Genomic DNA, 15,897 nt, shown 5'->3' with positions numbered 1-15,897 from the left:
GATACTTTTGTGGGACTCATTCGAATTTCAGAGTGCAATAGATGGAATCCCTTTTTTAGAATACCAAATGATCGTTCAATAGTGCAGCGCGTTGTTTCATGAGCCCGGTTAAATCTTATCTTATATCCTTCTACCGGATCAGTATAAGGAACAAACAGAAATGGAGTATTTGAGTATTCACTATCACCTAACTAAATGCTGCTGCCAAAAAACCCGATTAAATTTTTTTCCCGATTGTACTGCCCTTAAAAATAGATGAATCGTGACACGATCCAGGTTTTGTAGCACAAACACTCAAATATTTGTGACGGGCATCACATATTGCTTTCCTATTGATTGAATGGTAGTTTTTACGATTCACATATGCTTTTTCGTGCAATATTGGACGTTGAATCCGAATATGAGTTCCGCCAATGGAACCAATGATGCCTGGAATACGGGCTATTTCTGCATACTCGCGTTTCGACTATATATTTAACAAAATTTTACTAACATATAAACATATAAATTTAAAATGTTTTCTCACGTCATTAAGGTTATCGGGGAATTGAATATGATTCGGTGATATAAGGCATAAGGCTAGGGATACTGCAGAAATGGACGTGAAACAGACGATTGGCTGTATCGAAGAACATTTCCTATTACAGTTTGGAATGTTCCAGTTGCATAGAATTGTAATGCAATCAGTACCATGTCGAGTGGAAGTAAATTCCTCTTTTCTGCTGTCTTTCTTTTCGGTAAAATGTCTGTTACCAGTGCTATTAAATATAACAGTTATGGTAGGAATATTCAATATACAACAATTCATGTTCAATTTATACCTGTTAAATATTCTATTGAAGGTCTATCGAATCTAAATATCCTCATTAACTTTTCTGCGTAGAAATAACTTAAAATATCTTTCCGTGTTTGGTAAAATGGGATAAGATGGCGTTTTTTTGCACTGCGTTCATCAGCTCTTTCTGAATTAGCACTTTTTGTTGAGGGATCGTCAACATTGTCTGTTAAATTATCTAAATCTTCTAAAAACTCATCAATTACGTCAGTATGATCCACCATTTTGTAAACAAAAACAAAACACTGCCCATTTCCCCCACAACTTAGAAAAACTTGAGCTATAAGTCAGTTTCAAGGCACCTAGGAAGGTACCTTGAGATTTCGGAGACTTAACTAAGTTTGGGGATTCGAGTTTTGCGTTTTCAAGTCAAAGTTTTCAACTTGACTTGAGATTTTTGTGTTCGGAATCCTACTTTGATGAAAGTCTGAAAAAACTTTCAAGTCAAGTCGGAAAACGATCTAAGTCATGTCCAAGTCAAGTAAAAAAGGACGTTCGGAATTCGACCCCTCAGGAGTTGATGGTTATGAAGGTAAAATTGGTTCTCTCAGTTAGTCATTGTTTGTTTGCTGTTTCTGAACACACCTTTCTCTATTGACACTTCGAATGTTGTCACTATTCTATAGATATGTATCTTAGGTTCTCGTGTACCCGTACACAATTATACAACACAAATGCACTATTATGCTAATTTTTAAACTAAAAAGTAGGTTTCAACGTGGTATCCTAGCGAAGTAATACTTATTTAAATATTTAATTATTCTATAAATTATATATAGTGACTGTACCTTAATTGATCATGTTGTGTAAAATAACTACCCTTCTAGCTCTGAGAGTATCTGTGATAAGCTCCAGCTCATTAGCACCTACCAGCTTTGCAGGCAGTTTGCATGGTCTGGTTCTATGAAAACCCGTCAACACACAACGAAATAATTCACTGCAGTCTTTCCCCTTAACTATGTGTGAGGATTCCGATACGTATCCGAAAACACGTTTTCTGTCTTACATCAATGGTATAGAAAACATTCGGCTGAAAGTGCATGACGGACAATTGTTTACTATCATCTCACTACCTTACGGTGAAAATAATGCGACATTAAAATTTTCGCCAAAATATCCAATCAACACAAAGAATATTTATTCGAAAGTATAATCCACTTTGAATAAATCAAGTAATTTTTACAAACAATCGTGATTAGCAGTCTCGCTATCTAACACTACGATTCAAGTTCAAATCCGATAAAATAACGAAAAATTGAATCCAAGTTCACATCGAACATGATAAGTATGAAAAGTATTCGTGACTAAAAATAACATACACCAATATCTAATCAATAAAAAGAATTTTATTCTGAAGTATGATCCAGGTTTATAAAGTCAATTACTGGAATAAAACTGTAAATAGTGCAGCATAGTGGTTTGCAGTTTCCTTTATACACAATTATGATAGAAGTTCGAATCCAACAAAAAAGCCAATTGAAATCAAGTTCAATTGTTCTTTCTCTTCGTTTAATTCTGGATTTAACAAGAAACAATAAATCAAATAAAACAAGAACAATGTAATGTTAATTAACAGCATATGGCAAAGCCAATTAACAAGTTCTATACCACTTGTTGATTCGTTAACCATGTGTGTATGCCTAATTACTTTAACATGCATGGCTACTATCAGTTAAGATATCTTCAGGAGCCCCGTATATAAACCGGGCGTTCTATCCATTTGTTGGTCGCTTGTACGGTCGCTTGTGAGTCGCTTGTAGTAGTATCACAGTTGTCGTCGTGATTGTCATTCATCATCGCTTTGGGCTACGTAATACACTGTGTTAGTCAAACCTGTCGTTTACTCCAACTTTTACTGTGATAAGCCATCATCATAACAATAAATCAATAATAAATTTAAAAAAACACAGGGATAACAAAAACGGAAAACGAAAGCAAACAAAAAAACACCCGAATAGAAAAAATAAAACAAATTATTTGTTTCTGCCAAACATTCGGACGGCTTCCAAACATGCGAACGAGGCAAGTTCCATTCAGTCAGTGCCTCATTCCACAAAATGTTTCCAAAGTTGCCTAGACACTGCAAACAACCATACAAAATACAGAAAAATTAAAATCAAATAAAACTTATTGTTTTGCTTCTTTCGGCGATAACCATTTCAGGGGGGAGAAGAAACGGGAAGGCCACGTCTAACAAAAAAAAACATATCACCGTACGATTCCGTTTTAGGCAATACAATCGCACGATTGATCAAAGCCTCAACATCAGCTGTATCTACTTGAATGCAATAATAGCCAACATCAGCTTGCAAGCAAAAGTAATCTTAACTCCACTTGCCTGAAAAAATATGAGAAAATCTTGAGATGTGAAAATGTGAGCGATGACATTGAAGACATTTAATTTACATGGTGAAGTGGCAGGGGGAGAAACGGCCCTTTCTTCTTCTTGGATATCTCAAATGGCCCCTTCTTCAACGAAATCTTCATTGTCTTCTGACTCTTCCTTGTTTTCTTCTTCATTTCCAACAGCTATTTATTTGCTGTGGCTCATCATGATGAGCCTGTAATGGAACGCCGTTAACGTCGGGAATTACTCCAGCTTCATATAGGCGTGAAGAAAATTCGAGGTACGCGCCTCGTTTCGTGCATCTTGTTTTCTTGACCCCAATGAATCCTGCTAAATAGCTGCAATAACTAAAGAAAGATAAAAATAGAGTTAAATAACAAATACAATTAAATTTATTCATTTTAACTTACAGTGTCCCCTTTTGTTATAGTACTGGGGTTCGTTAAGTTTGCACACAGTCAAACTCCCAATAGACGTTGCCAAAAGTCACGTGACGCCACATTTTACCCAATAAGATGATGCCTTGAGTACTCTCGACCATGCCTACTCTCGACATGGCACGGAAAGTGTGGTTAACAAAGCCAGGGGTGTGGAGAGATCCCCATACCTTTCTCTCCATACCCCTGACAAAGCTGCCTTGTCCCAGCAAATTGCGCAGACGCGCCAAATTGTAACAGACTATGTCCATGGTAGAAGAGGGGATGGTATGTTCACGTACTAGAATTTTCCCTTAAGGCTAGATCCTCGGTTTTTCAGGGTTTTTTTCAAGTCCTTTGCCACGGTAAATGGTGCTGCCACCAAGCGAAGCGTTACTGAATCGTGTTTCTTGAATTTTGCTTCCAGAAACGGGTAATGGTTAGCAATTTTTGGGTTTTTGAAAGGAATTGGAAGGCAAGATGGAAGAGCGACGAGCTACAATGAGTGGCGACACATGTTCAAATCAACTTTCATATTTTTTTTATTTTCGTTTTTTTCGATATTTTAAAAACGAAATTGATAGAATACCTGGATTCTGTAAAAAATACGAGTTTTTTTTCACATTTTTTAAACAAAATCCTAATTATTTTCTTTCGCAAGGACTTAGAAAAAAAACGTGTTCAGACATACAGTACCTACCAGAAGTTTGGAAACGCGGAGAGAAGCGTAAATAGCCGATTTTCGCCGGAATGTAGTGTAGTAATGTAGTACTTGATTTCCATAGTAGAAAATAGAATATAGACAAAGGAAATCAAAGTTAGAAAAACAATATTGTATAGAAAAAAAGCAGATATTTATAAGCGAGATGAATATTAATTGAAGGCTATGAATAACACATTTTGCAAAATGGCAACTGTGATGATAAAAAAAATTGCTTCCCTTGGCGCGTTGCTGGATTAATAAATATTAATAATAGGCAATTTTTTTTATTTTTTAAAATGTGGCAACATTGAAAATGTCTGCAATCTATCATTGTCTTAATCGAGTTCCGGAGTGTTCGGCGACTCTTGGCGCGTGCAGAAATATTGCCCAGAAAAGCTGAGCAATTACATTGTAAGGCAACCATAAATCTAACTGATAATGTGTGTGAGAGTAATAATGCTTGTCAAAAAAAGAGAGAGAAAAGGAAAAAAAAAATTGTAAAAAAATTCTAAGTCCGAATAATTCGGAACACCAAGATCGTCCTCTGTCCAATTAGGGACTAAGAATAATTAAAAAATAACTAAATAAAGAGTAAGAATATACACTGACAGGGTCTTGTTATTATTAATTTACAAAATTATTACAATTATATACTGCTTTTAGATAACATAAGGGAATGAAAGAAGTTACGAGGAAAATAGTACTAAAATATCCTTGCCAGTAAATAACGTTAAAAACAGAAATGTCTACTAGTTGATGACTGTCTACCTTCCCCAGTTGATGACTGAGTGAGGGCATCCACTGCTGGCGCTGTTAATTTCAACGTTTTTCCTCGGGGATTACTTTGACGCTGTTCATCAAAAACTTGCTGATGGGCTTTTTCTGAGCTTTTTACACCCGCAACTGCCCTCGGTTGGCCGGACGGCGGCTGGGTGCCTGATGGTGACTTCTGCTTGACGCCATCATCCGATGAGAGAGATGCGACGCCACGACTGGAAGAAGGCAAAGGTCCCACCTTTGTCATCCCAGTTTTTTCGGTCCGCTCCGATGCAGATTTCTTCGTACTAGACCCACGTCCAGAGCTGGATGCTTTCTTTTTGCCGGATGCGTCTTGCGGCTGGACAGGCATTTCCTCTTTAACAGAGTTTTCAATTTTTTTCGTTTGGCTGGTACTGCCGATTTGGCCCTTTTCGCCAGAGGTGGATGGCCGATGGGCTTTTTCTGAGCTTTTTACACCCGCAACTGCCCTCGGTTGGCCGGACGGCGGCTGGGTGCCTGATGGTGACTTCTGCTTGACGCCATTATCCGATGAGATGGATTCATCTTCAGAGCTATAAGATGGTAAAGGTCTAACCTTTGTCATCCCCGTTTTTTCGGTCCGCTCCGATGCAGATTTCTTCGTACTAGACCCACGTCCAGAGCTGGATGCTTTCTTTTTGCCGGATGCGTCTTTCGGCTGGACAGGCATTTCCTCTTTAACAGAGTTTTCAATTTTTTTTCGTTTGGCTGGTACTGCCGATTTGGCCCTTTTCGCCAGAGGTGGATGGCCGATGGGCTTTTTCTGAGCTTTTCACACCCGCAACTGCCTTTGATTGGCCGGACGGCGTAGTAACTCTGGAAGATTTCTGTTTCACGCCGCCATCCGATGAGATGGATTGATTGCCGGAGCCGGAATGAGGAGAAGCTTGGGACAACTTTGGCATCGCAATTTTAGATGACGGTCCCAAAGCAATCGATGCCGCAACGACACCCGGAGGAATATTTTCTTCATCCTTTTTCTTCGTATTTCTAGTAATCCTAATTCTAGTGTGGTCTTCGTCAACACTGTCATGGAAATCGTTGCTGGTGAAAGTAGTGGGTGTCTTCGACGCAGATGGCTGATTTCTAATACTCAAACGCGTTACTGCTCCACCGCGTGTAGGACAATTCAATTCCTGTTGAGATAATTTCGGTGATTTGTGATGAATCTTTCGCCCATTAGACGAAAGCCAACCATCGATGAAAGGTTCAGCAGCTGGCGTGGCTGTGGCGCCTTCGATATTTTCAACCTTTGGCATTGCATTTTCCAACTCGGTCGACTCGACAGCGTCCGCTTGAATGTCCTCCACCGAATCAGAGCTGGTCCTTTTAGGCATTTCATCAAACAGCGGATTGGACATAATCGCAATAGCCATCAAAACATCTGCTTTTCGCTCTTTTCGCAACACTGAAAAAGTGGAACACATATAAAAATTGAGTCAACAACTTTAGAATGCAACAAATTAAAGACAGATATATTGCAAAAAACAACCCACCCGGTTTTACGTAGTCCTGCAAACCACACGGGTAAGAGTCGTTTTTGCCAAGGGGAAAAACGGCAAAAGTGTTGACTGGCGGCGGTAGAAAGCGGTATTGGTGGTTGTGCATAATGCCAACCGCGGCTACTTCACTTAAGCTGTCGTAAACAAATTTATAAGCGGGAAGATCCGTTTCGTCATAGGGCATAATTTGGAAAACGACGACGCGTTCGCCAATCGAGTAGGGTGCCGAGTCAAAGTAAGCGGCATAAGTCTTCTAGTTGAAAAGTTTTCAACTGGTAAACAACTTGTTTTTAATTTTTACGCAAATTTTTAGCGCTCCGAGTAGATAGTCGGGTGACTCTATTGGATGTTGGTGTATTACTTTGATTTCCTTTGGGTAATGATAACCGTTTCTTTGCAGAAGTATGAATAAGCGGTGGAGATGATAGTATTTCGAAGAAGTCATCATCGGTATAATTTGAAGCCTTTCGAGCAATTTTCGCTTTTGGTAAAGTCGGTGTCTGTTAAACATAAAAAAATGAAAATGTTATGAGCACTAGTGTTCACTTATAAAATATTGTTCCATTTTAACCTGCAGCACTTGCATCCCTTTTGAGGTCGATGGAATTGGAGAAGGAAGTCGTAGTGGTGGAGAAGAATTCCCGATATCCTTAAATTTAAATATAAAAAAATAAAAAAAAACGGTTAAAATGGAGTGAGATAAACTTCACGTCACGTGTATTCAAATAACGTGACGTCAGTTTAAACGTGGAAAAATAGGAAAAGTAACAAAACCTTTTTGTGCTCCAAAATCTCACTTGCAACACTGTTGGTAATCAAAGTACTCGCCGATAGTGGAAACAGACGAGTGCTGAGTAAATAAGAAAAAAGTAAATTAAAAAAAAAACGAAATATAAAATTTTATGTGAAACCTCATTTTCGATAACAGCAAATGATCTTTTCTGGGAGTTAATAGTTTTTTCCATTTATTATTTTCCTTACGAAATCCGTCTGCAGTTTCATTTCTTTTGTCCTTTTTTGTGTAACTTGGTGTTCCTTGCAGCAGTTCACTTTGTATAGTTGTCGAATTTTTGATGTCATTCAAAGATCTCAGACTACTCTCCTATAAATGGGAAATACTAATGAATTGTCTTGCCTTTATGCATGGTTATTTCTTTTACCAATTCTTTTATCTTGTTTTGTAGCTCAAGTGTCAAGATGCAATGCGCCTCTTGACACTAATGCAGTTTTTGCTGTAGCACACCAACCTCGCTGTTTGACTACAAGAAAAGCAATTAGTTTTCTGTTGATTTCGAAAGTAAAATGGAACATACCAATGCTAATTTCGATTCAAGTGATTTCACCTGATGCAGTTGATCTAACAAATATTCATTTGTTACATTGTGGTTTTCCAGTTCATTTTTCAATTCCTTCTCCTTTAACTCCATTTTTGAACTGCATTAACTAGTTTTTTCTGTAAATCATCACATTTGGTTTTAATTACATTTTTCATGTATCAATTCTTTAATAATGTCCTGGTTATGTTGTGATTGTTGAGCTTCTTCAAGGTTATTGACTCTACTATTGCTCAACATCTTCAGGTTTGGTGAGACTAACTTTTTCTGTGAATTTAAATAGACCACTTGTCGATAAAAATTTGGTTACATGTTTGGTAAGAGTTGTGGTTGACTGTTGACTATTCCTAGTGTCTCAACTCTGGTTGAAGGTGAAATATTTAGACTTTCACAGTTTGGTGTTGTGTTTCGTTTATTGCTGGACACACCTGAGAATAACTTTAAACATCAGAAACTTGAATATGAACTATATTTCTTTCAATACCCTGATTACTGTTTCCAGACATTGTATTCCTGTCTTCTTGCTGCGTACCCCAACTGCAAGCATTTGCAGTTCTGGTAGTGCGTGCTGCACGTTGTGTTTCAGTTTTCGTCGAATGTTTCCTTATAGTTAATTTTGACATAATGACGCCAAAAAATTTAGATTGCATGGAAATGGTTAGTTTTTTACGTGTTACACACAGATGAATCAAAACTATAGTTAATCAGATGACATTTCAGTTGACGAGTGCAATAGCCAATTTGAATTGCTATCACAAAAGTTATTCTCATTGAAATTTTAAAATTTTCATTGAAATTAAATAAAAACTATAGACTCCAAAACTACTGTTAAACCGGAGTCTATGGCTCTAATAAAAAGATGATATAAATACATATTGGAGGACCGTCAACTATTTTGTTAAATCTACGAATCTTATATTGCAAAATTTGACCACTATATACAACTCGAGAATGAATTATAACGAACTAGAGTTGAAAATCATGCTGTACTTTATTTCTGCATTAAAAAAATTAGCACATAGTTTGATCTTGACGGTTGGCAGCCAAACGTCGAGACTAACAGATAAACAGAAATCAGAGAGCAATGAAATTTTTACTTTTCTTCTAAATTAGCTTCGTTACGAGAAGAATCTTCTTCTCCAGATTCGTTGATTTCAAGCAGTGTTTGATTCAGTAAAGAAAGCACTGCCTGTTCGTCATCGAAGCCTGATTGAGTTGGAAAATAAAATTAATTACACTACTTGATGCAACGAAAATATTTAAAAATACATACTAATATGGATGTTATATACATCTAAAGCTCTCTGAATGAGGGTGCGCCGTTCACCTTAACTCAGAGAGGACCACCTTTCAATGGCGGACAATTTCATAGCACAAAAGTCATCTGGCCACTTGAAATCTTCAATTAGTTTGCTCATTTCCCATTTGTCCAAGAACATGAACCTAGATGTTATAAATTTTTTAAAATGATTTATGATAAATATTACTATTTTTGTTACATACCACACAATTGGATTGTACAAAAATTCAATATCAGTCTCAACATTCTCTTTTGTGGTTAGTTTTGTTGGTGGCGTGCCACAATATTTACGCTCTCCTACACGTTTTCTATTACTACAGCATGAATCACCCTCGTCTCTTATTCAATGGCAAAATGGTTTTGCTTCATCAAAACTCTGTATTGCTCTTTTTCTTTACTGGTTTTCATCTGTTTAAATTTAGAAAAATTTCTTCTGATTGAATTAACGTTACGTAGATCAAATGTAATATTTGATCCACATAACGGTACAACATTTGGAATGTTGTACCTCCCAACTTGTTTCCACGTATGTATTTCTTCTTTCGATTCCAAAAATTCTTTTGCGTAAAATTGAAATGCAAGGTCGTTGTATGTGCCGTAAGCAGTTTTCTTGCTCATTGCTAAATTCCAACGTTTTTTAATAATTCGTACTCAGACAAATTTTTCAAATCCATTTTAAAACTTCTTTCAGATTTATAGAAATCACGTATAGTCTTGGTGTTTGTTTAGACAAAAATCAAGACTGCGAGAAAAATAAAATTATCTTAAAGTTAAAAAAAATGAACTGGGTGAATTAAAAAAGTGTTTGATATTTCTTTAAATTTAATTAAAAACTTTTAGTCTTGGTATGTGCTCTGTATTTTGCAACCTTTCATTACCACGAAAAATGAGCTGCTGCATTCAGACAAAAACGTTGGGCATCAAGAACAAAGAAAAAATTGTAAGGTTGGAGAGTTTGTCCGTAACGACAATGTTCTAGTTGTAACCCCTCGAGACGTTTGACACGCTCAGACTTGTCTTGGTCAAATTTTGTGCTTGAACTTGTTTTAAAAAATTATTAAGGTCGATACGATAACATTTAAAGAAATTGTTGAGACGAAAATTTTCCGACAGAAAGCTAAAAGGACTACAAAGGCTATTCAGAAAAACAAAAGACGCCGAGTATTTCTAAGCTTAAGGGTAAACATGCAGCCGGGAGTTATGAAAACTGAACTTTTAGTTGTGACATTTGTCGACTTAAAGAAACTAAGGAAATCTTTATTGTTATGTTGCTGGAGGTAATTGATGACGGCATAAAAGGGAAAAACTACTCATTTGCGTGAGAGCCCTGGAATAACACCTCAATTTCACTTTAATCCATTTCCCCGTCGGCCGCTTCTTTGGTTGAATGTTGTGTAAGTGACGAATCTGGTGGATCAATGGACATGGTTAATTGACTTTTTACATGTACTTCTTCGTCATTCAAACAGAAGTTGCAATAGTTAGCTGTAAATTTTTTTGTGCATACCCTTCAACTTATAAACCTTTCTTGCTTGTTGGGATGCTGAATGCAAGTTTGTTGTTTCCGTAGAATGTCGTCCTGGTAATGGAAGTATTTCACGTTTCCGGCATTCTATATGTTGTATCATTGAATAAGAAATTAGTTTTTATAAAACGGCAATATATGTGTGTTGGTGCGCCATTCCGGCACACCAACACAGAAATAATGTACTTCAAAACATTTTAAACTTACCATAAAGCATGGAATGTAGGTAGCCCACTGCAGCTGGTCAATTTCCATAGGTTGGAGAATTTTTATTGATAAGTTTCAACAAATCACTAGTCTTGACAATAGTTTCCATTATAATCGATTTTTTTTCTGTTGATTTCAAACAATGACAGTAGAAAAATAGTGCATCCTTGGGTATTCCACATGAAAAAAGACCTATGAACTGATTTTGTGAATTGTACAAGGAACAAATTTAGTAAAAATGTTTTTGTTGTATAAAAAAAATCGTAATTAAATATTTAAAAATTCTTACAAGATACTTTGGCGAAGTAGTGAAACTACCAGGTTGACTCATTCCTATTTTGATGGTGTCACCAGGATAATAATGAAAAATAATGTATTCTGCCAACAAGTGTATTCCAAGAATAGTGGAATCTGAAGTTCCTACCAACATTCTGTCAATGGCGGTCATTGCAGAGGCTACACTCATAACATTTCCCATGAATAAAACTGGTTGTGGAGCACCGGAAAAGTTGAAGCCATTGAATGGTCCAGGATTTCTATAATGGATTATTATTACAAAATTAATGAAAAGTTATTATAATTAATCACATCATTTTCCTAGATTTTTCAACTTACTCTCTACTTTGTTGAATTGTTGTTCTTAAGTTTTTGAAAATATCAGTAAAGTTCAACGGTTCGGTGCTACCATATAGCCTAGCAACCAGGAATTTAATTAGGCTTGATGCTTTCCCGGTTGCCTCTTGTAAAATCATAGGCAACACTGATTTTTTTGGGGTAATTGTTTTCGCAATCCCCCATTTACAATAAACGCAGGTATTTTTAGCACCGTATTGTTCGTTTCTGGCACAGTAGCTACCATTTACTAGTGGCAATTTTTTTTTAACCATGTTCTTCAGACTTCAATATTTCATAAACGCAATGTATGGGACTCACTTACCTATAGCAAATATAAATTAAAGTTATGTTATAAAAAATATGAAATAAATTACCACTTCAACTGCTGAATTACATCTCGTAAAGGAAATTTGTTGCCCCCTAACAGGAACGCTGGATCAATTAAAGAATGATGGATTGCCATCCACAGCCAATCTTCAGACAATGTTTCTCCGTTTATGATACAGCTTTTAATTGGCTCGAAAGCAATATTTTGCAACAGTGTTGGCTCTCTTTTTTGTTTAGTAATTTTTGCTGATGTTGAAGCCTCCATTACTTCAACACCAGCAACAGAAATTGCTTTATTTCTCAATGAAATCAACCATAAAAATAAAACAAATTTTTCTATGTCAAATAAAGATGTTTGACTGGTTTTCTAAATTTTAAACATACTTTTGCATTCTTCATCAATTTTGTTTTCGTCGATTTTGCTCCAGAATTTTTGAAATTTCTTTTTTTTCTCTTGGTTTATACAAATCTTTCAGTTCCTTTCTTGTATAGAGAAAAGAAATTGGTATCTTCTTAGCAGCAAACAAGTATTGATTCCAGTAAGAATTTGATAATGAAACTTTTTTTTTTTGTGAAATTTTTGTTGAAATTTCCAAAATTAATTTCAGAGGAAGTGAAGAATACAGATTTTGATAATTGTTCACCAATTCCACTTCCACTTGATTTTCCAGAGAAACTCGTTTAAATTTGCAATTTTTTTTCACAATAACATCCCATTGTTTTGCCCGCTTGGTTTGCTTACGACATGGATCATGTACGTGAGGGTTAGGATTGTTGGAATGTCTTGAACGAGTTCCTAAGTTGCTAAAGACTCTGGTGCATCCGAGGACTTTGCATTTGTATTTTATTTGCTCATGACATGTTTTTCTATGGCGTAATAGACATTGTCTTGTGGCGAATGTAATTTCTTCATTCTTAAGCAAGGAACATTCGTCACACTTTCGGTTTTTCTTTTCTTCTTTTCCTTCTTTATACTTCTTCTTTTCTTTCTTAATTTCTTTCTTCATTCCAATTTCCATGCATTTCTGGTAGTGGCAACTTTTGCAATGTGTTTTCTGGAATTCGAAACGATATTCATAAGAGGTCCCTATCTCCTGTCCGGTGTATAGAATTTGGTTTGAAACCAGTAAATCTGACCATTTTATGGTTTTTTACTTTTTTTTCCAACCGTTTGACAACCTCTACATTGCCGCTTTCTAACCATTTCCAAACCGTTTGCTGTACTTTATGTAGAACGGTTTCGTTTTCTTATACCACAATTCAACGTATTAACGAAACTTTATTCAGCCCTTATTGTTCTTGGTGATAAGACGCAACCAGCAAATGACCGTATGAAAATTTTTATTGGTCAGTGATTTCATTGCGTGATGCCATATTTGGAAACAATTCAATTCAATAACACATCAGTCAAAAACAAAATATAAACAAAACTCGAAATTTTCTATGTGAAAAAAAACCAATCAATATCTTATCTTGAAAAGTTGATAGAAAATAATCACAAGTAATCGTTCAAACGATAGAACAGTACGATAATAATTATACTAACTTGGTTTAAACGATTACTTGTCAAACTTTTCTATCAACTTTTCAAGATGAGCCACTTTTTTTTCCCAGAAATACTTGAATATCGTCTTTCAATTGACGAGGCGCATTGGTTCTTTCAGATGACACAACATGCTGCTTGGTGTTGCCTCTGTGTGTGTATGAGTCTTGTTTTCTGATTCTCTTGCAGCGATCAATGAAATCCTGGACGTCTTGTTTCGGGATGTTGTTTGCCTTTGACCAGATATTGGCAATTACTAAAATAAAGAAAAAATTGTGAGTTAACAAAATTTAAAAACAGAAGATTTTTAAAAATATACCATTTTAAGTCGGAGTATTATTCGGGCATAAGGTGGCCACAATCTGTCAGTCGGATGAACGGATGGAAAACATGGCAAATTGTTTCCTACTTGTGAAATAAAAACATTTTGTCGAATGCTTTTACAGATTTAACTCAAGCAAAGGATTCAAAAAAATTTACCATTCCCAGTCGGAATATTAGTGAGGACAGTTGGCCCAATGTCAGACGAACGAAAAAAGGGACAAATGGCAAATTGTTTCCTTCTAATAAAATTAAAAGTTTTGCATTAAAAGTACTTTCAAGTTATATTATCTGTAGAAGATTTATATATATATACCATTCCCAGTTGGATTGTTATTCGCGGCAGAAGGTGGCTACAATCAGTCGGTTGGATGAACGAAAGGGAAAAATGGCGAATCGTTTCCTGCTTTTGAAGTAAAAACATTTTTTCAAGTGCTTTTACAGATTTAACATAAGCAAAAGATTTTTTAAAAAATTTACCATTCGCAGTCGGAATATTAGTAAGGACAGTTTCAGGCTGACGAACGAAAGGGACATTTGGAAAATTGCTTCCTGCTATTAAAATAAAAAACTTTTAGTCTAGTACTTTCACAGATTTGAATAAGCATAATAAACTAATGATTCTTAAATACCATTATCAGTCGGAAAATTATTCCGGCCGACAGAAGGTGACCCACTGTCAATACGATGAACGATGGAATAAGATGGCTGATTGTTTCCTTCTAATAAACAAAAAATTGGTTAAGTACTAACAAGATTAACATAAACAGAAAAATGTAAAATATACCATTCTCAGTCGTAGTATTTGTCACTTTTTGTGGTTTACCTCTTCTCGGTTTCACAACAACCAAAGCTGCTGCATCTTGCAATTGTGAGCTTGGAATTTTCTTTCGCTTGCCCAAACCAAACATTTTTTTCTGTCTGACGGCTCCATAATCAATAACAAAATGGAATTTGATATCCAAATTAAAAAGTGGGAAATATGAAAAATTGAATCGACAAAAATTGTGGTCCAACAAAGTTTCACCATCTTTTACGAGATCGAATGTTAACTAAACAAAACTTTTACTCTTCCCTATTTTTATTTATTTTATTTAATAATTTTTTTGGGTTGGCGCCGTATTTAAAGAGTGCTAAAAGATTTTAACTTTTATGACTTGCTTTCAAAACAAGAACCTCCTAAACCGCATAAAAAAAAGTACACTCTTATTAAAAGAAAGTAAATTAAAAAAAGAAGGAATTCTTACAACACAATAACCTTAAGAGTGAAGATGAAATGAAATCAATTACTTTCCCAAATTTTAAATTGACTAACAGTTTCCCAAATAATGTTGTCTTGATGAGAAATAATGCTGTTGTTGTTGTTGACGATATCCCACAAGATCCTCAGGGCAGAAACATTTTCAAAATATTTGGCCCAAAGTTTGATCAGGTGTATCCTGCCTTTCGAACTCCCTATGAATCAGCTAAATATTTCACTTTTGTTGCAACTAAAATAAGGGAAACTGGAGGAGAGTATAATGTGAATTTAAATGAGTGTAAGTAATTTTTTAACCCACTTGATGTAACACTTGACTTAAAAGAAATTTTAGATATACTGAAAATGAGAAATCAAAAATGGTTTTTAGTACCATTACGACACACCATTAGTGAGTAATAAAAATTAACTTTCAATTGCAATGCTGAATTATTTTGTCAATATCACATAAAAAATGTAAACATTGCACACAAAAAAAACAAAAAAGAGTCACTAGAAATTCACAAAGTATCAACAACGAAGTGACGCTATGACGCTCTTGGGCAGCTGTTGCCAAGTTTGAGAAAACAAACTTTCTGTGCGTAGTATACGCTGCTGTGTTGCCACACCTGAATTTTTCTTGCAATATCTGTAGTGAAACAAATGGTCAAAACATTACGGTATTGGAACTGTTCATGAACGGGTTTATTTTAAAAACTTCACGGTGAAATATACAATTCAGCTTTTTTCTAAACTTTCGCCGTTATAAAATTGTTGACGCTTTTAAAACCTTTTTACAAACGGTTTATAAAAGGTTAGTTTTTAGAAACCAAATTCTAGACGCCAGACAGGAGATAGGGGTGTTACACTTGTTGGAAGCTAAGCAC

The 15,897-nt window shown here is 35.7% G+C and overlaps 1 long non-coding RNA gene across 4 annotated transcripts; it reads right to left on the bottom strand.

The window, feature by feature from the left end:
• Positions 1–13,266: 13,266 nt before the first annotated feature.
• On the bottom strand, positions 13,267–15,540 carry LOC124327843. Of its 4 annotated transcripts, XR_006916220.1 has the most exons (8): positions 15,333–15,540; positions 14,561–15,278; positions 14,406–14,495; positions 14,254–14,328; positions 14,090–14,179; positions 13,933–14,015; positions 13,772–13,860; positions 13,267–13,708 (listed from the first exon to the last, which is right to left on the bottom strand). It is a non-coding gene; the product is annotated as an uncharacterized LOC124327843 (long non-coding RNA). The 4 variants fall into 4 exon arrangements; XR_006916218.1 differs by having other exon boundaries at positions 14,561–15,540; XR_006916219.1 differs by having other exon boundaries at positions 13,772–13,857; positions 14,561–15,540.
• Between the last annotated feature and the right edge of the window lie 357 nt (positions 15,541–15,897).

Source organism: Daphnia pulicaria, chromosome 2 (assembly GCF_021234035.1).
Source record: "Daphnia pulicaria isolate SC F1-1A chromosome 2, SC_F0-13Bv2, whole genome shotgun sequence".
NCBI classification, from domain to species: domain Eukaryota; kingdom Metazoa; phylum Arthropoda; class Branchiopoda; order Diplostraca; family Daphniidae; genus Daphnia; species Daphnia pulicaria.
Note: the sequence above shows the minus strand (reverse complement) of the source record. Positions and strands in the feature narration are given on the sequence as shown.